Consider the following 22,314-nt stretch of genomic DNA (forward strand, 5'->3'; position numbering starts at 1 on the left):
ACTCTTGCCAGCATCTAGCTGATCTAGGGTGTAATCATTAGTCCAACAGTTGCAAACGAGAGTTTCTATTGGACAAATTCAGATACAGTTGAAGTGGGAAGTATACATACACCTTAGCCAAATACATTTCAACTCAGTTTCACAATTCCTGACATTTAATCCCAGTAACAATTCCCTGTCTTGGGTCAGTTAGGATCACCACTTTATTTTAAGAATGTGAAATGTCAGAATAATAGTAGAGTGATTTATTTCATATTTTGTTTCTTTCATCACATTGCCAGTGGGTCAGAAGTTTACATATACTAATTGAGTGTTTGGAAGCATTGCCTTTAAATTGTTTAACTTGGGGTCAAACGTTTTGGGTAGCCTTCCACAAGCTTCCCACAATAAATTGGGTGAATTTTGACCCATTCCTCCTTATAGAGCTGGTGTAACTGAGTCAGGTTTGTATGCCTCCTTGCTCACACACGCTTTTTCAGTTCTGCCCACAAATGTTCTATTGGATTGAGGTCAGGGTTTGTGATGACCACTCCAATACCTTGACTTTGTTGTCCTTAAGCCATTTTGCCACAACTTTGGAAGTATGCTTGGGATCATTGTCCATTTGGAAGACCCATTTGCGACCAAGCTTTAACTTCCTGACTGATGTCTTGAGATGTTGCTTCAATATATCCACAGAATTTTCCTACCTTATGATGCCATCTATTTTGTGAAGTGCACCAGTCCCTCCTGCAGCAAAGCACCCCCACAACATGATGCTGCCACCCCGTGCTTCACGGTTGGGATGGTGTTCTTCGGCTTGCAAGCCTCCCCCTTTTTCCTCCAAACATAACGATGGTCATTATGGCCAAACAGTTCCATTTTTGTTTCTTCAGACCAGAGGACATTTCTCAAAAAATTACAATCTTTGTCCCCATTTGCAGTTGCAAACGGTAGTCTGGCTTTTTTTAATGGCAGTTTTTGAGCAGTGGCTTCTTCCTTGCTGAGCAGCCTTTCAGGTTATGTCAATATAGGACTTGTTTTACTGTGGATATAGATACTTTTGTACCTGTTTCCTCTAGCATCTTCAGAAGGTCCTTTGCTGCTGTTCTGGGATAGATTTGCACCTTTCGCACCACAGTACATTCATCTCTAGGAGACAGAACACGTCTCCTTCCTGAGCGGTCTGACGGCTTCGTGGTCCCATGGTGTCTATACTTGCATACTATTGTTTGTACAGATGAACGTGGTACCTTCAGGCATTTAGAAATTGCTCCCAAGGATGAACCAGACTTGTGGAGGTCTACAATTGTTTTTCTGGGGTCTTGGCTGATTTATTTTGATTTTCCCCATGATGTCAAGCAAAGAGGCACTGAGTTTGAAGGTAGGCCTTGAAATACATCCACAGGTACACCTCCAATTGACTCAAATGATGTCAATTAGCCTATCAGAAGCTTCTAAAGCCATGACATCATCTTCTGGAATTTTCCAAGCTGTTTTAAAGGCACAGTCAACTTAGTGTATGTAAACTTCTGACCCACTGGAATTGATACAGTGAAATAATCTGTCTGTAAACAATTGTTGGAAAAATTACTTGTGTCATGCACAAAGTAGATGTCTTAACCGACTTGCCAAAACTATAGTTTGTTAACAAGAAATTTGTGGAGTGGTTGAAAAACGAGTTTTAATGGACTCCAACCTAAGTGTACGTAAACATCCGACTTCACCTGTATGTTGATCCCCGTTTTTGTTCCTTTTGCTTCCGTTTTAAAAAACGTTAACAGAATCGGCGGAATGAATACACCCCTGATCACACGTAAACACAGTTCACTTTCATATCAGCCACATTGTATTAATTCTCTCACCTTTCCCCTGCACTTGTGGACTTCAATGCACAACACATCTGTCTCGCTCTTGCTTCTCGTTCTTTAGGAAGAAATTAATTTGTTCAAAACTATTCAACTATTGTCTTTCGCTCTTTGCTGCGTCAACTACTCACCACATTATGCACTGCAGTGCTAACTAGCAGTAGCTTATGCTTTCAGTCCTAGATTAATTCTCTGATCCTTTTATTGGGTGGACAACATGTTAGTTCATGCTGCAAGAGTTCTGATAGAGGACGTCCTCCAAACTGGAAGTTGTCACAATTACTGTGTATATCTGTGGAAGGAGGTGAGAGCCTCCTAGGTTTTGTATTGAAGTCAATGTACTCAGGAGGACGGAAGCTAGCTGTCCTCCAGCTACACCATGGTGCTACTCTACAGAGTGCTGTTGAGGCTACTGTAGAACTTCATTGAAAAAAAGTGTTTCAATCAATTATTTGGGTGAGTGAATATTTAATATAGTTGAATCTAAATAGGATGACATTAAAATGTTGATAAAAAAAAAAATGAAATTCAATGACGATGGTCATCCCCTTCCTCCTCTGAGGAGCCTCCACTGACAGGTGAAAACATCATAATCCAAATTGTGATTTATTTTTTTATTTTTTTTACATGATTTGATACATTATATTTTATGTCTGTATGAACAATTCACGGCCCCTTGACCAATTAAATATATTTTGAAATAGGGCTATTTGACCAAGAAGGAGAGTGAAGGAGTGCTACATCAAATGACCTGGCCTCCACAATCCCCCGACCTCAACCAAATTGAGATGGTTTGGGATGTGAAGGAAAAGCAGCCAACAAGTGCTCAGCATATGTGGGAACTGCTTCAAGACTGCTGGAAAAGCATTCCAGGTGAAGCTGGTTGAGATAATGCCAAGATTGTGCAAAGCTGTCAAGGCAAATGATGGCTATTGAAGAATCTCAAATATAAAATATTTTGATTTGTTCAACACTTTTTGGGTTACTACATGATTCCATGTGTTATTTCATAGTTTTGAGGTCTTTACAAGTGTTCTACAATGAAGAAAATAGTAAAAGTAAAGAAACCCTTGAATGAGTAGGTGGTCTAAATATTTTGACCGGTAGTGTATGATCTCTGCTTGTTGGCTAACTAGCCACCTTGTCATTGGCATAAAGAGTGAACAGATGATGAATCAGATGTGTGTGGCAATAGCTAACTAGCTATCATATTAGGTTGCCACTAGATAAGCTGGTTAAGCTAGCTAGCTGCAGTGTTAACCATGTATCTACTGTTAGCTAACATTAGCAAGATGATCAACTGGTCAGTCCAGCGCAGCATCCTCCCACTCTCTGTGTGTGTGTCTATATGTTGCTGCTTTAATGACAAGGCCTATAAGCACATGTCATACAGTGTATCATCTCGGTAAGCTTTTTGTGCCATGTACTAGAAATAAAAAATGATGTGTGGGTGTCTTTTATTTACAGCTTGTAGAAGTACAACCAAGGTGGAGGAGAATGGGCCAGCCTAGAAAATAAAATACCCTTCAAAATGGAAAGGAGAGGTTGGAAGAGAAGGAGGTTGGAGGGTAAATCCTACCTTAGAAGGAAAAAGATGATTGAGTTGACCATGGCAATTGATATCAAATAAAAATGTATTTGTCACATGTGCCAAATACAACCGGTGTAGACCTCACCGTGAAATGCTTACTTACAAGCCCCTAACCAACAATGCAGTTAAGAAAATAAGAGTTACGAAAATATTTACTAAATAAACTAAAGTAAAAGAAGTTACGCAATAAAATAACAATAACGAGGCTATATACAGGGGATACCGGTACCAAGTCAATGTGAGGGGGTACAGTTGAGGTAATATGTACATGTACTGTAGGTAGGGGTAAAGTGACTATGCCTAGATAAACAGAGTAGCAGCAGATATCTGCACTGTTTGAGGATTTATTACTTACATGATTCTTACCTGAATACCTACCTTGACGTTATATTCCATGCTGAAATGTGTCTGATATGCACACTAACCTGATCCTCCTTGATATTTCATTCTCTTGTGTAAAATTAAACATAACACTTGGAGTCCATCTTTTAAGTATGCATTCATCATCACATGATCTACTTGAAATTATATTGTGAAATACATTTATGAATGCTATTGATATTGTAAAATTATTCCAATGTCTTGTACCATTTACCTTTTTATGAAATTGAGCACATTGATAGATATTAAGTCAACTTTGAATCAGACTGTAATTGAAACTGTACAGCCTACGGATTTTGTCTGACGTCAATCTTTATTGGAGTGTATTTATTACGGAAAGCATTTACTGTTTAAGAACCAAACGGAAACAAACAGAGCAAACGGAACGAAACAGGGAGGGACCTACCTGAAGTTGTCCAATAGAAACTCTTGTTTGCGTTTTCCGTTTGGAGTAAACGGTTTGCAACAGAATCGGCGTAATGATTACACGCCTGTGCTGGATGACTTCTGCTGGATGGTGCTGACAGGCTTAAATTATAAATGAATGTCAAATTAATTGGACTAAGTTGTTCTTTTTGTTTGCTGTCGCAGTTATATACATATCTCTGACTAAAGTAATACCCACATCTTTTAGGGAGTGGTAATGATGTGACTAATAATGGTTGCAATTAAGATCAGCTGTGCAGGTGAATTTAGCGCGAATTTAGCGCAATAGGCCCCTTGTTATTTGATTATATTTCAATAGGCAACATGTTGTAGGCTACCCGTTAGCCCATCCATTGTCACATAGTGAAAGGTGTGAAAACCGATAAACTTTCCTTCAGTGTGTGTGGTCGCCCACATTTTATAATTAGGCTATGTATAATTTGCAGAGGTGGGTACAGTACTAAAAATCTGTGTTTAAGTAAAAGTACTGTAATTTACTAAAGTACATGTTAAAGTAGCCCTCTTTAGAAACTACTCAAGTATGCATAAAAAAGAGATGCTCATGTCTCCAGCCTAACAATGGGAGTTGTTGTCCCAAAGGCAGGAAGGCAGGCGACAAGTTTAGGTCTGCATATTAAGCCCATAGAAACGCATTGGGCTTATTCTGGAGAGATTTTGGCGAGAATGAGCTCTCTCACTTTGCATCTTCCTCTCATCCTTAGTCCTGCTTGTAACCAAAGTCTTTCAAGATATGTTCACCCTCTGGTTGGTATAGACATGGGAACAACTTAGTCCTTTTTTAGCAGACTAAGGGCGATTTATCTATTTGACAAGCATTCCGTACAATAGAAATAAAGTATTTCCTCGTTTACCATGGCAAATCTACTGTGGCAATTTACTTGACAATTTCTATGAACAGAAACTAATGTTGGTGTAGCCTACTGTTATTATTTTATTTGTTTCCTATTATTGTTACCCAAAAGTGTCTTATGGCCATTTCTTATCAAGATAAGGGTAAAATATCCCTGCACTCTCCATATTTAAAATGTTAAACTATATCAAGTAAATCAGGGGGATTAAGTTATTTGTGCCAGAAGGGCGTGGGCTGTAATTGAACCCACACCGACACAGTAGGTCTACATGTGCGCCCTGAAGGTAGCGGCCCTAACCGCTAACCTTAGGATAAACTTCACAATTTTATGTCGTAGCCTAGTGGACACCATTATTTAGTGTTATTAAGCTATATAAAACGATGGTTGTTGATGCGTATGGCTCCATTTCAGGCACATTTGAATATTGCGGTAATAGGACCTAGGCCTAATGTTTGAGCGAGCGAGAGATAATATTATTTTGATAGCAGGCCTGATCCCAATGACTTGACTGCCTCCACATGGAGAGAAAGAAAACTGTACATGTTCAAGGAATCACAAGGCTCATTTGAATTTCCTGATGCAGCAGGAAAATTCTCCCTGACAAAAGAGTGATCAAGTTAAGTTCCGACATCTGTACCATGTACTGTATACTGTTACTGAACAGGAAAATAAGAACATATCTCCAATCAGTTCATAGCAAATAGGAGGTATATTTCTCTGAGATGACTTTGGACATCTTCATTCACTCCATATAAAAGGGGATGAGTTCTATCCCCCAGTCTCATTGTCACCGTGCCCCAGTGGAAGCCTAACATAGCCCATGCAAACACATGCAGAGGAGTTCCAATCATGACTACAGCTGCTATGAGCAGAGCACTCTGAGACTGTGCAGCCTGCAGGCTTAATGTTGCTGACAGTTGATTTACTTCTATTTGGATGTGACACCTAGCTCAGGGAAAGTCACAGCCAGTCTCCCAGCCAGCGTCCTCACAGGATCATTTCCAATAACATGGCTGAGTGAGAAAAAGAGGGACAGAGTGAACAGAGAGTTCATTAAACTCAGGGGACAGCGTGTCTGGAAATGGGAGGTTTTTAATTAATGCAACCTGGACTCCGGGGTAGATGTAAGATAGTAAATGTAAACCTGGAACACGCCGATTGGTATGATATGTTACATTTCGTATGGCATGTATTAATTTGTGAATGCCCATCATCCAATTCATATGATATGTTAAGACTTTGTATGATATGTTGCAAATTGCAATTCTGTCACGCCCTGACCTGAGCGAGACGTTTTGTTTCTCTATTTTGGTTAGATCAGGGTGTGATTTGGGTGGGCATTCGTGATTTGTAGTTCTTTGTTGTATTCTATGTTTTCTATGTTGTTCATGTTCTAGTTTTGTATTTCTATGTTGGTTTTGTTTGGGATGATCTCCAATTAGAGGCAGCTGGTCCTCGTTGTCTCTAATTGGAGATCATACTTAAGTAGGGTTTTTTTTCCACCTGGGTTTGTGGGAGATTGTCTTTGAGTAGTGTATGTTTCACCTCTGTGTCACGGTTTGCTGTTTTTGTTATTCAAGTTTGTTTATATGTATTGCATAGTTTCACAGTGTAAATAAAATGTGGAATGACACACACGCAGCACTTTGGTCCGCTCCTCCTTGTGACAAATTCGTACAATATGTTACAAATTTGCTGACATGATATGTCAGGAATTCCAATTTGTTGTGACTAAAGTTAGCTAGGTTAGGAATTAGGTTAAATGGTTAGGGGAAGGGTTAGATAACATGCTGAGTATTTGCAAAGTAGCTAAAAAGTAGTAAGTAGTTGCTAATTAGCTAAACACGCAACCTTTGGGTTGCTAGACATTTGCGTTATACGCCTACCCATTCACCCCAAACAACCACCCTACTTTAGTTTTTCCCTTGAGTAACCTTCTAAGGAATCTATAATTACATTGAAATGTTGGAACCCAAAGACAGCCATATCCAGGCTGAATCACATCCGGCCGTGATTTGGAGTCCCATATAGCGGCGCACAATTGGCCCAGCGTTGTCCGGGTTTGGCCGGGGTAGGACGTCATTGTAAATTATAATTTGTTCTTAACTGACTTGCCAAGTTAAATATAGGTAAAAAATAACAGAATCTAATAAAAGAATCTGCAACAAAAAAAAGAAAATGGGTATGGTATAGACAAGCATGAGATGGTATAGACAAAAAGCAGAGAAGGATGAGAGTTGAACTATATGTTGAGGCATGGCAGACAGGCAAGGAGACAGAGATCATTTATTGCCCTGGCATCAGTGGAGTACAGAGGATTGATCCATGGGAGATCTTAAGTTAACTGGATCAGCTCAGTTTAATGAACGGACGCTCAAATTAATTAGGACAAGATGTAGGAATATCCCATTATGGTCCCTATAGAGGGCTTGCAGTTGCATCACAAATCACCTAGCAACCACACTAGGCAGGCGCCATGTTGGAAGATCAGTCAGTCTGGTGGAAGTCTTTCAATCATCCACATGGCTGGCTGCATTTTGCTATCACGGGAAACTTCGGGAAGATTTCCCATTATTTTGTTTTTCTAAGGTCCCAGAAAACTGAGGCACCTATTTTCAATTAAGTAAATATATTTTGAAAATGATAGCTACAGGAACTTTGTGTGCAGGCTAACTCAAATAAGCTAACGTAATTTTCGTTAGCTAGCTAACTTTACATACTGTATAGCTAGCCAAGTGAATTAAATATCACCAGCTAGCTAACTTAATAAGTTAATATTAGCTAGTTAGCTACCTATCTTAATGTTTTTACTGTTGTAAATTGAAATGCTAACAGCCATGAAAGAGGGTGAAATGATTAGCTAGCAGTTCCAACTGTCAGAGAAGGGAGAATAGGCTACTGTGGATAGGGCAGGTACCTTTGTGGGACGACATTTAAAAAAATATTGTCCAGTTCCAGTCTCTAGCGAGAATTTTTTTTGTATGAGGACAGAGATATATAGCAACATAATATTCAGGGCTGTCTAATAATGCAGCCTGTTTCTTTGTGATGTTTTCTTTCCTCGGATACATAGAGCTGTGAAACCCTGTCTGCAGATAAGGAGTTCCCAATGAATGTCCCAAGAGAATAAGGGTAAATCCTTGTATACCATGGATTATGTGTACTGTACCTATGTTAGCAAATTTTCTAAACAAAAATACATTTTAAAAGTCACACACAAAATTATGCTTTAGTGATAATAGCCTACTTGTTACTAATGTCTAACCTGTACATATGAGTTAGCTTACTTGTACACTTTGAAATTATATAAAATAAAGTGTTGATTCTTTGAAGTAAAGTGTTTAAACTTGTTTTAATAACTTAAAACTATTATTCAAGATGAACTAGTGTCATTGTTGATTAATCACAGCTCACAATCCTGCAATAAGAGGGTAAGGGAATATGTAATTTGTATTGTATTCTCAAATGAATATTACATTACCTACCTTTTTGTTCAGTTGTAAGCTATCCAATTAGTTTGATTTGATTGTCATGTGAACCCATTTTGCAGCAGATAATGGCACGCAACGCCAATGCGGCCATAGGCCTACAGTACCTACAGTATGATTACATTAGCCTTAAGGGCATTTGCACTGCACCCCTTACATCATGCATCTGAAGCAGAGAATAGCTTAACTCACACATTGTTTACATATCGTTGAGCTACACTATGTATACAAAAGTATGTGGACACCCCTTCAAATTAGTGGATTCAGCTATTTCCGCGACACTTGTTAATGACAGGTGTATAAAATTGAGCACACAGCCATGCAATCTCCATAGCCAAACAATGGTAGTAGAATGGCCTTACTGAAGAGCTCAGTGACTTTCAACGTGGCACCCTCAAAGGATGCCACCTTTCCAACAAGTCAGTTCGTCAAATTTCCACCCTGCTGGAGTTGCCCCAGTCAACTGTAAGCGCTGTTATCATGAAGTGGAAACGCATAGAAACAACAACAGTTCAGCCGAAAAGTGGTAGGCTACAAAAGCTCACAGAACCGGATCGCCGAGTGCTGAAGCACTTAGCATGTAAAAATCATCTGTCCTCGGTTGTATCACTCACTATAATGTCCCAAACTACCTCTGGAAGCAACATCAGAACAAAAACTGTTTGTCAGGAGCTTCATGAAATGGGTTTCCATGGCCAACCAGCCGCACACAAGCCTAAGATCACCATGTGCAATGCCAAGCGTTGGCTGGAGCGGTGTAAAGTTCACCTCCATTGGACTCTGGAGCAGTGGAAATGTGTTCTCTGGAGTGATGAATCACGCTTCACCATCTGGCAGTCCGACAGACTAATCTGGGTTGGAGGATGCCAGGAAAACGCTACCTGCCCCAATGCATTGTGCCAACTGTAAAGGGGAGACACAAATTGTACAGTAAGGGGAGACATAAATTGTACAATAGGTTAGGCTCCAGGCTATATGGACCTATTGTACAATTTATCTTTCCCCTTTTCATAGTCATGGCTAGAAGGGATCCGGCTTTTATCAGATTAACGTCATTTGACCTTTTCGTAGCAGATTAGAAGAATTTACACTGCAGGCTATGAGAATTAACATAGCAGGTCAGGAGAATTAGGTTAAGGTAAGGAAAAGGGTTAGGGTTAGCTAAAATGCAAAAAAGTGACTTGAAGTTAATTTGACAAAAACTGGATTATATCTAGCCATGACCCTTTTCATAGGCCTAGATTACATGGTTACATTCAAGACAATGACGTTTTTAATGATCTGTTTTCAGTGTCAGCAGAGTAGGCCTAGGCTATCATTGTATTAAAAAAGATTCTGCTAATGTCTCCAGTCATATAAAGTGTAGTAGAAGTATATACAATGTTTAACAAATGCCACATTTTTCCCGTGCAATGGAAGTAAACATCTCTCCTACAGGCCGATGCCACTACGCGCTCAGTAATATGCTACATTCTGACTATCCAATCTACTCATCACATTAGGAATAGTAGGCTTACATTAGTCTGCAAATGGGATGATATCAAGGTGAATTTTAAAGGTGAAAAAATTGCTTGCAAAAAACTTGAAACTCATGCGACACATGCTATTAGCTAGACTACAAGCTATCTAGCTAGCTAGCTAATTTTGGCTAACTAAGTGTTGTTGTTAACACCTGGTTAGCATAACAGCTTGACTTAACAGTGATGAAATGATTGTAGCAGACCCTGTACTGACAGCTGTCTGGGTTCAGTTCTTGAGTTACTTGGTGTCACCAATGGTGTTTCATGATGGATGCCGCAATGTCCTTAGGATATACCGTACTCAAACTGCTCTGATTTAGGGAAGTACATTCCCTAAATTATTCAAATTAGTTCATTAAGTTCTAATGATGGCCAAAGGAACCCTGTGCAGTAGCAGAGAGTTGAAGCATGTGGAAATACATTTTTCTTTTTTTCTGGAGTGGTTTGAGAAGTAATCTGAAGCCCCCTAGGTCTTTCTAATTAACCTTGAAGAAGTTTAAGGGAAGATTGGGATGTGTGGGTGTTAGTGAGCAGAAACCTCATCACTCCCATGTTCTTTCTGACCTTTCCCTCTCATTTCCTAATGTCAGTACCAAGCCATTTTATACAATCTACTTGAATCTAGGGCTGGATTCAATCCGTATTGCCGAAGTATCGAGGAAGATCCGCTTAAAAATGTGAAGGTAATTTCCGATTGATCCGACATATGCAGCATTTACTGTGAACGCAGTCTCCGCGACCGCGGGAACATTGCCTTTAATTGTCAATAGCGCTATAAAGCAGCTCTTCAGCGCTACGGATTGAATAGAGCCCTTATAGACCATTTTTCCCCCAGTTGTTTTTAACCAGGGCAGTAATGCATTGTAAGTTTATCTTAATTGAATAGAAAATAATTGTCAAATGCACATAATGTCCAGATCTAAAGTCAAGGTGTAAGAAAGTTGATAACATATAAGCACTACCTAAAGACCAACTGGTTCACTAGATTGAAAGTGTGGCTCTGTGGTACTGTATTTGCCTGCATGAAGCCATTGAGATTGGATGCATCCCCCCCAGACCAGGGCTCTCCAACCTTGTTCCTGGATAGCTACCGTCCTGTAGGTTTCCGATCAATCCCCAGTTGTAACCACACTGATTCAGCTTACCAATGAGCTAATTATTTGAATCAGCTGCGCTAAATTAGGGTTGGAGTGAAAACAGGGTTGGAGAGCCCTGCCCCAGACATTACATTTACATTTACATTTAAGTCATTTAGCAGACGCTCTTATCCAGAGCGACTTACAAATTGGTGCATTCACCATATGATATCCAGTGGAACAACCACTTTACAATAGTGCATCTAAATCTTTTAAGGGGGGGGGTTAGAAGGATTACTTTATCCTATCCTAGGTATTCCTTAAAGAGGTGGGGTTTCAGGTGTCTCCGGAAGGTGGTGATTGACTCCGCTGTCCTGGCGTCGTGAGGGAGCATGTTCCACCATTGGGGTGCCAGAGCAGCGAACAGTTTTGACTGGGCTGAGCGGGAACTGTGCTTCCTCAGAGGTAGGGGGGCCAGCAGGCCAGAGGTGGATGAACGCAGTGCCCTTGTTTGGGTGTAGGGCCTGATCAGAGCCTGAAGGTATGGAGGTGCCGTTCCCTTCACAGCTCCGTAGGCAATCACCATGGTCTTGTAGCGGATGCGAGCTTCAACTGGAAGCCAGTGGAGAGAGCGGAGGAGCGGGGTGACGTGAGAGAACTTGGGAAGGTTGAACACCAGACGGGCTGCGGCGTTCTGGATGAGTTGTAGGGGTTTAATGGCACAGGCAGGGAGCCCAGCCAACAGCGAGTTGCAGTAATCCAGACGGGAGATGACAAGTGCCTGGATTAGGACCTGCGCCGCTTCCTGTGTGAGGCAGGGTCGTACTCTGCGAATGTTGTAGAGCATGAACCTACAGGATCGGGTCACCGCCTTGATGTTAGTGGAGAACGACAGGGTGTTGTCCAGGATCACGCCAAGGTTCTTAGCACTCTGGGAGGAGGGGACAAGGGAGTTGTCAACCATGATGGCGAGATCATGGAACGGGCAGTCCTTCCCCGGGAGGAAGAGCAGCTCCGTCTTGCCGAGGTTCAGCTTGAGCTGGTGATCCATCATCCACACTGATATGTCTGACAGACATGCAGAGATGCGATTCGCCGCCTGGTTATCAGAAGGGGGAAAGGAGAAGATTAATTGTGTGTCGTCTGCATAGCAATGATAGGAGAGACCATGTGAGGATATGACAGAGCCAAGTGACTTGGTGTATAGCGAGAATAGGAGAGGGCCTAGAACAGAGCCCTGGGGGACACCAGTGGTGAGAGCGCATGGTGCGGAGACAGATTCTCGCCACGCCACCTGGTAGGAGCGACCTGTCAGGTAGGACGCAATCCAAGCGTGGGCCGCGCCGGAGATGCCCAACTCGGAGAGGGTGGAGAGGAGGATCTGATGGTTCACAGACCATGCTATAAACATCAGTTTGACATTTTCCTCACCGCTACACACATTCTTTCTGTCAATGTTCTATTTCACACACTCATTTCTCCACTAGACCCACTAGAATGCTCCCGAATGGGATGTAAATCATGTCTATATGTTTGGGTTCGTGCTGCTGTTAGATAGAATATCAAAATTTTTGTGTGACTGCGGTAAAAACTAGATATTTTACTTGTATAGAAACTAAAGATCAGATGTTTGAGTGGGGTGTCAGTGCTGGATTTCTCTCCCTGTCTTTCACACATTCCCTTGCATACAGACAGTCCCTCAGAGTGACTCCATACACAGAGGGCTTTGCTAGGAGCTGAGTGTTCTGACAGCAGAGCTCTATAGCACAGACCTGTGCTTGAGTCTGTAAACTCAGCTCACCCAGTGATAACATATAAGTGAGGAGGATTGAAAGGGATTGAGGCTCAATAAGTCCATGTGAAATCACTGGATTGTTGCACTCTGAGCTCTGGCCCCAGAGTGTCAGAGGTTGTAAAGCCACACAATCAGTGTAGCTGACAGAAGTACAGTAAGTGGCTGAATATACTATGGTCCCAGCAACCTCTCCAGGAGCATTGTTATTGGTCTGTGTTAGTCTTGGCTTGGCGGCGTGTGTGTCATATCTGGATCAGTTTATCAAAACAGAGGTACGCCAGGTGTCATCCAATAATTCCATAACATTCCATGCTTGAAAATGGGCTTGCTGTTGTGTGTAAGTATCCAAACCTCAGTTTTCTCTTCTAAAAACCGAGACTGTGGGCTTCAAATGGGTATTCTGCATGGATATATCATATCAGCACATTTACATGGTTTGTTCCGCTGCTTAAGACCAATTGTGCTTGAATAGCTGAACCACATTTACATACATAGCATACATTTCAAATATGAATATGGTGTATCTCAGTATGACTGTAATTTGGCCAAATCAATCAGCATGTTTCCTATAGAAGTGAATAAAAAGGAGAACTCAAAAGACTCATTGAATACCTGACTATGTGTTTGTGTGGATACATTATTTTAATGTACTCCCCACACAAAGTTGCAGGCGTGAGTCCTCTTGGGTAAGTCTCATAATTGCTTTGCACACCTGTATTGTGCAATATTTGCCTATTATTCTATTAAAAATGCTAGAATTCTTCTCCCAGTGTCTGGTGTAAAGCAGACTGAAGCAAGTTTAACTCTAGGATTTTGCCTGTGCCTAGCTCCATCCTGTTTCTTTTCATCCTGAAAAACTCCTGTCTTTGCTGATGTCAAGCATACCCATACCACCACCACCATGCTTGAAAATAAGGAGGCAGTTACTCAGAGATGTGTTGTGTTGGATTTGCCCCAAACATAAGGTTTTGCATTTAGGCCAAAAAGTGTATTATTTTGCTGTGTTTTTTTTCTGTATTACTTTAGTGCCTTGACGCATGAATATGCATATTTTGGAACTTTTTTTATGCTGTATATTTTGATTATTCTTTTCACTTTGTCATTTAGGTCATTATCGTGGAGTCATTGAACTCTGTAGCTGTTTTAAAATCACCAATAACCTCATGGTGACATCCCTAAGCAGTTTCCTTCCTGTCCTGCAGCTCAGTTCAGAAGGACGACTGCATCTTTGATGTGTCTATGTGGTTTAATACATCATCCACAGCACAATTATTAAATTGACCGTGCTTAAAGATATATGCAATGTCTGATTTGTTATACAAAGGAAGGGCTAGTCATTCAAAATCATGTTAACCGCTATTATTTCACACTGAGTCCATATTACTTATTTTGTGTTTTTGTAAGCCAAATTTTACTTCTGAGATCATTTGCGCTTGCTAAACAAAGGGGGTGATACTTATGCAACAACAATATTTTAGTTAATTAATTTGTATTAATTAGTAAAAATGTGTAGATTTTCTTTTCACTTTGACATTTATGGTAGTATCTAGTCTAGATTGTCGTGGAAATTCAACGCAGGGACACTCATTGTCAATATTAAATGAATCACTCTTTATTGTCAGCAAGCTGGAGAGGTCACAGTGAAACTTAGATGCATAAAGTACCGGTCTGAAGTGAGCTCTCTTGGGGCAGTCCCGTTACATCTTTTATATACTGATTACGCAGACAAGTTACATAGGGTTGGTTCCTGTATGTGTCTGGCACCGTCTCCAATCTTAATTTATAGAACATATTCTGGGCATTCTGCAAGTTGGTCCTAAGGAGGTGGTCATGTCGTTCCTGTATGTGTCTGGCACCATCTCCAATCTTAATTTATAGAACATATTCTGGGCGTTCATGCGTCTCAAAAAAAAACCAAAAAACACTGCCGGTTAAATCAAAATAACAAAATTCAAGGAATAGTAAAATAGACTCGAGAAACGGTGTTCCTCATTCAGGGGCAGCTCTCTCTCTCTCTCCTTCTCGTGGTCCGAATCACACATAGGACTGTTGATAAATTATAAACTTCTACCTAATTATCATTGTTTACATATTATATTTAAATCTCACCCAATGTCTCTAGTTTTTCTAGTGAGGGGGATCAGGCCTCACCAGAAAGTCAGAACAGAGTTCAGAGGTCATTCTACCCCATTAAGTGAGTGTTTCTTTATCTTTTCTTTTCCTGTACCTCATAACCATTATTTAAAGATATTTAAAACATTTAAAACATTTTGTGTATCAGGTTTACATTAGGTTTCTCAGTACATTTCATATCAAGAGAATTTATATGTGTGCAACTATAACTCGGACAATAGATACTTCAGAAAATTTCATTTGTGTACCCTTTAAGGTGCATCCTTTCTAACCCGTGAAAAACCCACTAACACCAAAATGAAAAGATCCCACACAATAAATCAAACAGTATTAACACCACTAAGAAATATTCATAACTGGTGGATTGTGTGTGGGTGCTAGCATGTGTGTGGTAAAACGTAGCGTAAAAACAAAATGGCCTTTCTTAATTTGGGAGATCCCTTAACAGCCGGATCTGTGTACCTTTATACTGTATAGTATACAGTCTCAATAACTGTTCTCATAAGGCACCTGTCTCAGGAAGCCTTTCAAAGGGAGAGATACAGAATCATTGGTAAACTTATCAAAAAACTTGGTAGTGGACATTCCATGAATCCTGGAAGAAAGAAAATAAACAGCTTAATCAGTCTTGATAAAAACATGCGTATAGAGAATTATACTTCAGACACATCAGATGATACAGTGTCCCGTTAAACAGAATAGGCACCTTCTAACGTAAACAATCCCAGAGCCCCTCTCTTACAATCTTATAATTTTGACCTGTTGCATTGGCATATGTTCCTGTGACAACAACTAGTAAAAATATGAAAACTGTTGTTTAACAAATCTGCTAGGACCTTCAAAAAGTTGGTGCTGGCTTATCAGCTCTATATTTGGTACTAAAACATTCACTTGAATATACTTCAATTTTGGACACAGTTCCACATAATGGGAACAGAGTATTGTTTCAGATTACATTATCTTCTTATTTAAATCACTGGCACTACCCAAACTATAGAATTGAGTAATAGTAATAATTGGAAATTGTCAAAAATGTCTCTTATTCAATTATTCATACCTCTGTCCCAAATTTCCCACTGTGTCCCTTACTTGTTTGAGTTCAGTGAGTACTACTTATTTTCCACAGGAAGTTTATCTCTAACCCAAACAACAGATGGCGGCCTCTAATTTAATATCAACCCCAATGCTCAATCCCTCTGTTCATCATGTGACCTTGTACTGAAACATTTTCTTCTTCAAATTACTAAGACAATGCATTATTAGAGTGCTATCTGAAAGCAACTAATATTACCATTCACTTTGTTACTTTCAATAGTCTCTATATCTGTTTCCTTCAACTAGGACTCTCCCATTTTCCCAATAGGAAGTCCTTCTTAATCACTACTGCTAATACACACGGATCACTCTCAAACAATGTTCTGCATTTCTCCTATTGCAAGGTTTAAAAACAAAACAAAACAAACATGATAACTCTCTCCATATTGGAAGGCATTGGTTTTAATTTTAATCTGCCCTAACAATGTTACTTTATATATTCAATACCGATTTCTGTTGAATATTCACTCTCTGCTTCACACTTCTTAAATGTCTATTATTTTAAGATTAGTATGCAATGCGGCAAATTTATAGAATACATCGGCTAATTCAGAAGGGAAGAGGTAAACTTTGGAGGGAGCTTCCTTTTTTAAGGTAGCTCTCAAGACTAGAGTCTCTTTCTGGGATCAACTTTCCCTATAACTGGTCTGGCACTGTCTATCAGTCCCCTATAGGTGGCGTGCTCTGTCCATAATACGTCTCTACCTAGCAAGTTAAACTGTAGAAAATCAAATCAAAATCAAATCCAATTTTATTAGTCACATGCGCCGAATACAACAAGTGTAGACCTTATGGTGAAATACTTACTTACGAGCCCCTAACCAACAATGCAGTTTTAAAAAATAAGAGCAAGAATAAGAAATAAAAGTAAGTAATTAAAGAGCAGCAGTAAAATAACAATAGCGAGACTATACACAGGGGGGTACCGGTACAGAGTCAATGTGTGGGGGCACCGGTTAGTTGAGGTAATATGTACATGTAGGTAGAGTTATTAAAGCGACTATGCATAGATGATAACAACAGAGAGTAGCAGCGCTGTAAAAGAAGGGGGGGGGGGCAATGCAAATAGTCTGGGTGGCCATTTGATTAGATGTACAGGAGTCTTATGGCTTGGGGGTAGATACTGTTAAGAAGCCTCTTGGACCTTGACTTGGCACTCCGGTACTGCTTGCCGTGCAGTAGCAGAGAGAACAGTCTATGACTAGGGTGGCTGGAGTCTTTGACCATTTTTAGGGCCTTCCTCTGACACCGCCTGGTGTAGAGGTCCTGGATGGCAGGAAGCTTGGCCCCAGTGATGTACTGGGCCATACGCACTACCCTCTGTAGTGCCTCGCGGTCGGAGGCCGAGCAGTTGCCATACCAGGCAGTGATGCAACCAGTCAGGATGCTCTCAATGGTGCAGCTGTAGAACCTTTTGAGGATCTGAGGACCCATGCTAAATCTTTTCTGTCTCCTGAGGGGTAATGGGTTCTGTCGTGCCCTCTTCACAACTGTATTGGTGTGCTTGAACCATATTAGTTTGTCAGTGATGTGGACACCAAGGAACTTAAAGTTCTCAACCTGCTCCACTACCGCCCCGTCGATGAGAATGGGAGTGTGTTCGGTTCTCTTTTTCCTGTAGCCCACAATCATCTCCTTTGTCTTGATCAAGTTGAGGGAGAGGTTGTTGTCCTGGCACCACATGGCCAGGTCTCTGACCTCCTCCCTATAGGATGTCTCGGGATTAGGCCTATCACTGTTGTGTCATTGGCAAACTTAATGATGGTGTTGGAGTCATGCCTGGCCGTGCAGTCCTGAGTGATCAGGGAGTACAGGAGGGAACTGAGCATGCACCCCTGAGGGGCCCCTGTGTTGAGGATCAGCGTGGCGGATGTGTTGTTACCTACCCTTACCACTTGGGGGCGGCCTGCCAGGAAGTCCAGGATCCAGTTGCAGAGGGAGGTGTTTAGTCCCAGGGTCTTTAGCTTATTGATGAGCTTTGATGGCACTATCGTGTTGAACGCTGAGCTGTATTCAATGAATAGCATTCTCACATAGGTGTTCCTTTTGTCCAGGTGGGAAAGGGCAGTGTGGAGTGCAATAGAGATTGTATCATCTGTGGATCTGTTAGGGCGGTATGCACATTGGAGTGGGTCTAGAGTTTCTGGGATAATGGTGTTGATGTGAGCCGTGACCAGCCTTTCAAAGCACTTCATGGCTACAGACATGAGTACTACGGGTCGGTATTCATTTAGGCAGGTTACCTTAGTGTTCTTGGGCACAGGGACTATGGTGGTCTGCTTAAAACATGTTGGTATTACAGACTCAGACAGGGAGAGGTTGAAAATGTCAGTGAAGACACTTGCCAGTTGGTCAGCGCATGCTCGCAGTACATGTCCTGGTATTCCGTCTGGCACGGCACCCTTGTGAATGTTGACCTGTTTAAAGGTCTTACTCACATCAGCTGCAGAGAGCATGATCACACAGTCTTCCGGAACAGCTGGTGCTCTCATTCATGTTTCAGTGTTATTTGCCTTGAAGTGAGCATAGAAGTAGTTTAGCTCATCTGGTAGACTTGTGTCACTGGGCAGCTATCGGCTGTGCTTCCCTTTGTAGTCTGTAATGGTTTGCAAGCCCTGCCACATCCGACAAGTGTCAGGGCCGGTGTATTACGATTTGATCTTAGTCCCGTATTGATGCTTTGCCTGTTTGATGGTTCGTCGGAGGCCAAAGCGGGATTTCTTATAAGCTTCCGGGTTAGAGTCCCGCTCCTTGAAAGCTGCAGCTCTAGCCTTTAGCTTAGTGCGGATGATGCCTGTAATCCATGGCTTCTGGTTGGGGTATGTACGTGTACGGTCACTGTGGGGATGACGTCATCGATGCACTTATTGATGAAGCCAATGACTGATGTGGTGTACTCCTCAATGCCATCGGAGGAATCCCGGAACATATTCCAGTCTGTGCTAGCAAAACAGTCCTGTAGCTTAGCATCTGCTTCATCTGACCACTTTTTTTATTGATCGAGTCACTGGTGCTTCCTACTTTGTTTGTTTGCAAGCAGGAATCAGGAGGACAGAATTATGGTCAAATTTGCCAAATGGGAGAGGGAGAGCTTTGTATGCATCTCTGTGTGTGGAGTAAATATGGTCCAGAGTTTTTTCCCTCTGGTTGCACATTTAACATGCTGATAGAAATTTGCTAAGACAAATTTAAGTTTCCCTGCATTAAAGTCCCTGTCTACTAGGAGCGCTGCCTCTGGGTGAGCGTTTTCCTGTTTGCTTGTGTAACGGCTGTCTGTGGAAGTAGACCAAGGTGCAGCAGAGGATGTGTTCATCATTAGAATTTTAATAGAACAACGTGAACACTATACAAAAAACAAGAAAACTGACAGCCAAAACAGTCCTGTCAGGTGCAAACACTAACAGAAACAATTACCCACAAAACCCAAAGGAAAAACATGCTCCTTATGTGTGACTCCCAATCAGCAACAACGAGCTTCAGCTGTGCCTGATTGGGAGCCACACACGGCCCAAAACAAAGAAATACAAAAACATAGAAAAAGGAACATAGAACGCCCACCCAATGTAACACCCTGGCCTAACCAAAATAAAGAACAAAAACCCCTCTCTATGGCCAGGGCGTTACAGTAACCCCCCCCCCCCAAGGTGCGGACTCCGGCCGCAAAACCTGACACTGAAGGGGAGGGTCCGGGTGGGCCTTCTTATGGCGGCGGCTCAGGTGCGGGACGTGGCCTCTGTTCCACCCTTGGCGTCGCCCTCTTAGGTGGCGCACATGGCCGCGCCGACCGTGACTGCGCCCGGCTGGCGAGTGGCGATGGCTGCGCCCGGCTGGCGGGCGGCGATGGCTGTGCCCGGCTGGCGGGCGACCCTGGTTGCGCCCGGCTGGCGGGCGTCCCTGGCTGCGCCCGGCTGGCGGGCGTCCCTGGCGGCTCCGGCGGTACTGACCCAGGATTCACCAGGCTGGGGAGATATGAAGGAGGCCCTGGGCGCAGGCACAGGACTCACCAGTCTGGCGGGTGGCTCTGGCGGCGGCTCCGGGCTGGCGGGCGGCTCTGGCGGCTCTGGCCCAGGATTCACCAGGCTGGGGAGACATGAAAGAGGCCTGGCCCTAGGCGTAGGCACAGGACTCACCGGGCTGGCGGGCGGCTCTGACTGCTCTGGACAGGCGGGTGGCTCTGGCGGCTCCGGACAGGCGGGCGGCTCTGGCGGCTCCGGACAGGCGGGCGGCTCTGGTGGCTCCGGACAGGCGGGCGGCTCTGGCGGCTCCAGACAGGCGGGCGGCTCTGGCGGCTCCGGACAGGCGGGCGGTTACGGACAGGCGGGCGGCTCTGGCGGCTCCGGACAGGCGGGCGGCTCTGGCGGCTCCGGACAGGCGGGCGGCTCTGGCGGCTCCTGACTGGCGGGCGGCTCTGGCGGCTCCTGACTGGCGGGCGGCTCTGACGGCTCCTGACTGGCGGGCAGCTCTGGCGGCTCCTGACTGGCGGGCAGCTCTGGCGCCGCCGGACTGGCGAGACCCACTGGAGGCCTAGTCCTGGGAGGTGGCACAGGACGGACCAGGATGGGGAGACCCACTGGAGGCCTAGTCCTGGGAGGTGGCACAGGACGGACCAGGATTGGGAGACCCACTGGAGACCTGGTCCGTGGAGCAGGCACAGTACTGACCAGGATGGGGAGACCCACTGGAGGCCTGGTCCTGGGAGGTGGCACAGGACGGACCAGGATGGGGAGACCCACTGGAGGCCTGGTCCGAGTAGGCGGCACAGGATAGACCGGGTCTTGAAGACACACTGGAGGTCTGGAGCGCACGGCCTGCACTACCCTTCCTGGCTGAGTTGTTAGAGTAGCCCGGCACGGGCGGAGTGCTGGCACAGGGCGAACTGGGCTGTGCTGAGGACTGATGGCTGCCGTGCGTAGAGCAGGCGCAGGGTAGCCTGGGCCTAGGAGATGCACTGGTGGCCAGATGTGCTGAGCAGGCGTACTCCTTCCTGGCTGGAGGCCCACTCTAGCACGGCACTTGCGGGGGGCTGGTATCGACCGCAGCGGACTGTGCGTGCGGATGGGCGAGACCATGCGCACTTCCGCATAGCACGGTGCTCTCCACGCCAAACGCTCCCCATAATAAGCACGAGGAGTTGGCTCAGGTCTATTACCTGACTTACCCCTACTCCCCGTGTGCCCCCCCCAAAAAAAGTTCTGGGGCTGCCTCTCAGGTTTCCTTGCCAGCCGTGTTCCAGCATAACGTTCGCTCCCTTTTCCTGCTGCCTCCGCTCTCCTGGCTGCCTGCACCTGTTCCGATGGGAGGCGATCCCTTCCAGCCAGGATCTCCGCCCATGTGTAGGATCCCTTGCCGTTCAGGATATCCTCCCATGTACAGGAGTCCTTCTTCCCACGCTGCTTGGTCCGTTTGTGGTGGGTGGTTCTGTAACGGCTGTCTGTGGAAGTAGACTAAGGTGCAGCAGAGGATGTGTTCATCATTCGAATTTTAATAGAACAACGTGAACACTATACAAAAAACAAGAAAACTGACAGCCAAAACAGTCCTGTCAGGTGCAAACACTAACAGAAACAATTACCCACAAAACCCAAAGGAAAAACATGCTCCTTATGTGTGACTCCCAATCAGCAACAACAAGCTTCAGCTGTGCCTGATTGGGAGCCACACACGGCCCAAAACAAAGAAATAGAAAACATAGAAAAAGGAACATAGAACGCCCACCCAATGTAACACCCTGGCCTAACCAAAATAAAGAACAAAAACCCCTCTCTATGGCCAGGGCGTTACAGCTTGTGGCGGAATACAGGTCATTCAGTGCAGTCTTAGTGCCAGCATCAGTCTGTGCTGGTATGTAGACAGCTACGAAAAAATACAGATGAAAACTCTCTAGGTAGATAGTGTGGTCTACAGCTTATCATGAGATACTCTACCTCAGGCAAGCAAAACCTTAAGACTTCCTTAGATATTGTGCACCAGCTGTTAGTTACAAAAATACATAGTCCGCCCCTTGTCTTACCAGGAGCCGCTGTACAGCGTATAACCAGCCAGCTGTATGTTGATAATGTCGTCGTTCAGCCACGACTCCGTGAAACATAA

This window comes from Salmo salar, chromosome ssa09, assembly GCF_905237065.1.
Source record: "Salmo salar chromosome ssa09, Ssal_v3.1, whole genome shotgun sequence".
Taxonomy (NCBI): domain Eukaryota; kingdom Metazoa; phylum Chordata; class Actinopteri; order Salmoniformes; family Salmonidae; genus Salmo; species Salmo salar.